The 5808-nt window shown below is 40.1% G+C and overlaps 1 pseudogene; it reads right to left on the bottom strand.

Moving 5' to 3' along the window:
- Positions 1-2579: 2579 nt before the first annotated feature.
- Positions 2580-5808, bottom strand: LOC135229317 (olfactory receptor 6F1-like; annotated as a pseudogene).

Consider the following 5808-nt stretch of genomic DNA (forward strand, 5'->3'; position numbering starts at 1 on the left):
TAGAGCATTGAAAATGTGTCCTTTCTTGCCTGACTTCTTTCAGTGAGCCTAATGTTTGTAAGGTTCATCCATGACGTAGATGTATCAGAACTTCATTTATCTTTATGGTTGAATAATGTTTCATTCTACATAAGTACAACATTTTGTTTATCCACCCACCAGTTGGCTACTGTGAATAGTTCTGCAGTGAACATTAGTGTACAAATATCTGTTTGAATCCATGCTTTCCGTTATTTTGGGTATATACCCATGAGAGGAGTTGCTGGGTCAAATGTAATTTTTTGTTTAACTTTTTGAGGAATCACCAAACTGTTCTCCACAGTGGCTGTACCATTTTACATTCCCACCAGAAATGCCCAAAATTTCCAATTTCTTCACATCATCATTAGCAATTGATATTTTCCTCTCTCTCTCTTTATAATAGCCATATTGTTGGGTACAGACTGTTATCTCATTGTGGTTTTAATGTGCATTTGCCTAAAGAATAATGATGCTGAGCATCTTTTCATGTGCATGACGGCCATTTGTAGTCTTCTTTGGAAAAATGTCTATATCCATTGTCCATTTTTTTATTGGGTTATTTATATTTTTGTTGTTGTCAGAGTTCTTTATATATTATGAATATCAAACTCTTTTTTTAATGTGCTTTAAGTGAAAGTTTGCAATTCAAGTCAGTTTCTCATACAAAAAACTTACACACACATTGTTATGTGACCCTAGTTGCTCTCACCACAATGCAAAAACACACTCCTTCTCTCCACCCTGTATTTCCGTGCCTATTCAACCAGCTCCTGTCTCCCTCTAACTTTTCATCTCGCCTCCAGACAGGAGCTGCCCACATAGTTTCATGTGTCTACTTGAGCTAAGAAGCACACTCCTCACTAGAATCATTTTATGTCTTAAAGTCCAGTCTAATATTTTAATCTTTGTCTGAAGAGTTGGCTTTGGAAATGTTTTTAGTTTTAGGCTAACAGAGAGTCCAGGGACCATGACCTCTGCGGTCCCTCTTGTCTCAGTCAGACCATTAAGTCTGGTCTTCTGGTAGAATGTGAAGTCTGCATCCCACTTTTCTCCTGCTCCATCAGGGATTATCTGCTGTGTTTCCTGTCAGGCCAGTCATTGATTGTAGCCAGGCACTATCCAGCTCTTCTGGTCTCAGGCTGATGGAGTCTCTGGTTTATGTGGCCCTTTCTTTCTCTTGTGCTCATATTTCTCTCTCATATTTTCCTTGTGTCTTTGGTGTTTGTCATTCTCCTTTGCTCCAGGTGCATTGAGACCAATCGATGCATCTTAAATGGCCACTTGCTTTTACAATCCCAGATGCCACTCACCAAAATGGGATACAGAACGTTTTCTTAATACACTTCGTTATGCCAGTTGATCTGGATGTCCCCTGAAATCATGGTCCCCAGACTCCCCTCCCCCCCCCGCTACCCTGTCTCTCAAAGTATTTGGTTGCTTTTAGGAAACTTCTTAGCTTTTAGATTAGTCCACCTGTTCTGACTTCCCCTAAATATCAAACTCTTATTGGATATGTAATTTCCAACTACTTTGTTCTATTACATAGGTTATTTTAACTTTCTTGATAGTGTCCTTTGATGTACAAATAGCTTCATATTTGTTTGTTGGTAATGTTCATTTTATCTATATTTACCTTAATTGCATAGGCTTTTGATGTCATATATGAGAATCCATTGCCATGTATGAGGTACTGAATATTTAACTTTATTTTTCTTCTAAAAATTTTACAGATTTAGCTCTTATATTTAGGTACTTGATCCATTTTGAATTAATTTTCATATATTTTGTGAGGTAGGGATCCAAATTCATTATTTTGCCACATGTGATCATTAAGGTTGTGTGCCAGCTTGACTGGGCCATGATTCTCAGTGGTTTGGCAGTAATGATGTAGTTTGGTGTTCAAATAATAATGTAATCACCTCCATGATGAGATCTGATATAATGTGATCACCTCTACAATGTGAGTAACCAAGTAGTTGAAAGGGCGTTTCCTTGGGGGTGTGGCCTGCATCCAATATAGATGGACATTCTGGCAAGGCCCACTGGCTTTTGACCACTCTGGATCCTGCACCTGGAGCCTGTTCATCTGACCTCCAGTTCTTGGGACTTGAGCTAGCAGCTTACCTTCCTTTCTTGGGATACGTCAGCCTCTGCAGTCTGTAAACCAGTGGCTTGCCATTTTACCTGCCAATATTGGGTTTGTGAGCCCCTGCAGCTATGCGAGTCAGGAGAGGCTTCCAGTCTGGCTCACAGACTTGGGACTTTCCAGCCTCCACAACTGTGTGAGGGGACATTACAGGAGAAGTCAGCACAACTGTACTAAATCAAAAGCTAGGATGTTTTCTGAATACTACCAAAGACTTCGAGGGACAGAGTAGCAGGGGCAGGGGCCCGGGGACCATGGTTCCAGGGGACATCTAGGTCAACTGACATTACAAATTTTATAAGAAAATGTTCTGCAACCCACTTTGCTGAGTGGCATCTGGGGTCTTAAAAGCCAACAAGAGGCAATCTAAGATCCATGGATTGATCCCAACCCACCTGGAGCAAAGGAGAATGAAGAACCCCAAAGTCAAAAGGAAAATATGAGCCCAAGAGACCCTGATGGAGCAGGAGAAAAGGGGGTGCAGAACTCAAATTCTAGTAAAAAGACTAGACTTAATGGTCTGGCTGCAACTAGAGGGACGGACCCCGGAAGACATGGCCCCCAGACTGTCTGTTAGCCCAAAACTAAAACCATTCCCTGAAGTCAACTCTTCAGACGAAGATTAGACTGGGCTATATATAAGTCACAAAATGATACTTGTGAAGAGTGTGCTTCCAGTCTAATCTTTGTCTGCAGGTGAGATGAGAAGGCAGAGAGGGACAAGAGTTGGTTGAATGGACACGGGAAATACAGGGTAGAAAGGAGGAGTGTGCTGTCACATTATAGGGAGAGCAACTAGGGTCACATAACAACGTGTGTATAAATTTTTATATGGGAAGCTAACTTGAACTGTAAACTTTCACTTTAACCACACACAAATAAAACCTAAAAACTTGTTTTGTTTTTATGAATGAGCACTTTATGTGTTTTACTTTAATGTAAATTGTTCATAATAAACCAGTTTAAAGACAAAAATTATTTTAATTGCCAAAAAAAAAAAAATCTAAGTCGAAAGTATATCACATATGTACTGCAAAATTACATTTAGGTAGAGCTCATTAACATAGAAAGGAAATACCTGATTTAGTAAATTTTATTCTGTATATTCCTAATGATTTTCTTCACTTAACATTAAATCTTGGATACAATTCCACGTCAAACTGACTTATCCACTTTAAAACTAAAACTGCTCTCTCCTTGTTTTTACTGTAGGGAGATGAAGAGCAGATGTGGGAAAATGTGTTGAAGGTAACTTTTATTGAGAGTGATACTAGACATTGCTTTTGTGGTCTTGAGAGTCGGTGACTCACCTTTGGAAATATAAATGCTATTTGTCTTCAAGGGAAGTGAGCAAGTTTACACCAGTAGTTTTAGTTATTTAGAAGTTCCCATTAAATAAGCTTAGAAATATTGAATATTTAGTCATGAATTTGAACCTTGTCCTCACAGTGAATAAAGTAGGGAAGCGGACCATGTATAATTTGATTCATTTTTATACCACAAGAGGTAGATCTTCAACATAGACATGCTTTTTGAATAATACTATTCATCACTGATACAACGAAATATTTTTTCGTATTTCCCTCAAACCCCTCTTCCACTCCATTTTTAATTGGGGACTTGGAAGGAGTTTCAAATAATGAAAACAAGGTTAAGTGAATAGCTGCTATTCAGCATAAAGGCTTTTCTCCTACGAGAAAGCACCCTCATTGCATAGGTGTAAACCAAAGAAGAATGGGACATGTAGAATAGAGCTGCAGCCTGGTTCAGACTATAGATCCCTGGTCTGCTTCTTCTAACCCAGAGCCGTAGAAAAGTGTTCAGATGGAGGGAAACGAACCCTTCATGTGTTGATGATTAAAAAGGGTCATACCTTGGTTCCCTAAGGAATGATCCCCTTTGGAGAAAAATCAGTTAACTACTATAATTAGCAGTACATTGTTTTTCCTCTGAAGCCACAGGATGCCATGCCCTTGGTGACTTGCGTGGACTAACAATCAGAAGCTCATCACTCTTTTGGTCTCTATGAGTCAAAAATAGACTCCATGGCACACAACAAACAAGGACAAAACTTTTATGCAAAGGGCTTCTACTGTCATAGCCAAACCTTCCCCCATCCTGATTATCTACTTTTTACTATTCATCACCCACATTTTGGATAGCTTAGTAAACTTGTTAAACAAATGCGGCACATTATACTTGCAGTTCCTAATTTCATATGTATCTATTTTATTATATTTTATCCAAAAAAATTATGCTGAAATAACTGTATGTTTCAATTTCATTTATCATTTTGTTTAAACTTTTCCTATTTCTCACACCTCATCATTCATAAATATCATTATTCTTAAATTGTTCACTTTTGTGATAAAAAGAAAAACTTTAAAAAGGACAAGAATGTATAATCTGTTTCGTAAAATATCCTTCTCACTGCATGTGCTCCTAATTTTATAAATGGAACTCAAGGACAAAATTCTCCTTAAAAAACAAAGTCTGCTTACATCAAAAACAGTAGCACCAATTTACTCAGTTTTTTGTTGTTTTTCACCTTTTTTTCCCCCTTCCCTGTACGTAGGGTCCCCCATGAGCCTTAATCAACTCTATGACAATGGGTTGGCTATCATGGATGGTTTACTTTGTTTTCTCATATTCTTACTTGAGACCTCTATACATCTGGACACAATTTACAGGAGATTTGTTATGTTACAGGCAATTTATTTTCTCTTCCATTTCTTTAGCACTGTTTCTCTTACTTTCTTGTTACAGAGCATATAGATGAACGGGTTTAGAACTGGAGTCACCACAGTGTTCAGGACAGTGACGGCCTTGGTCAGATCTAAGGTGTCCTTGATTGAGGTTCGGACATGAAGGAACATGGTAGATCCATACCACATGAGCACCACGGCTAGATGAGAGGAGCATGTGGAGAAGGCTTTGCTCCAGCCGCTGGCTGAGGGGATCCTGAGGATGGTGCTAATGATGAAGACATAGGACACCAGGGTGATGAGGCAGGAACTTAAAATGACCACAAAAACAATCACAAAGGCCATGAGCTCCACTACCTGTGTGCTGGTACAGGCCAGGGCAATCTAGGGGGCAATGTCACAGAAGAAGTGATTGATGGCATGTGGGCCACAGAAAGAGAGGTCACTGATGAGGGCTGTGGGCACTGTAATGGCCAGGAATCCACAGACCCAGCAACCTAGGGCCAGCTGCACTGAAAGCAAGCTGCTCATGATGGCACCATAGTGTAGAGGATAGCAGATGGCAAGAGAGCAGTGGTAAGCCTGGCTGCCAGGAGGAAGTATTCTGTGCAGCCTAATGAGAAAACAAGGTACATCTGCAAAAGGCAGCCAGTGAACAATATGGTCTGGCTTTTCCCCAGGAGGATGGCCAGGGTCTTGGGGACTGCAGCTGTGGTATACCAAATCTCCAGGAAAGAGAGTTTACTCAGAAAGAAGTACACGGGGCTGTGGAGCTGGTGAGAGGGACTCACCGACGTTAAGATAGCAACATTACCACCGACTGGGAGGATGTACATCACTAGAAAAAACATGAAGAGAGAGAGCTGAAGGGTCTTGGGAGCCTGGAAAGCCCAACAGAAGAAATTCCTGGAAGACAGTTCCATTGTCTGTGCCCAT

This window comes from Loxodonta africana, unplaced genomic scaffold (assembly GCF_030014295.1).
Source record: "Loxodonta africana isolate mLoxAfr1 unplaced genomic scaffold, mLoxAfr1.hap2 scaffold_201, whole genome shotgun sequence".
Taxonomy (NCBI): Eukaryota; Metazoa; Chordata; class Mammalia; order Proboscidea; family Elephantidae; genus Loxodonta; species Loxodonta africana.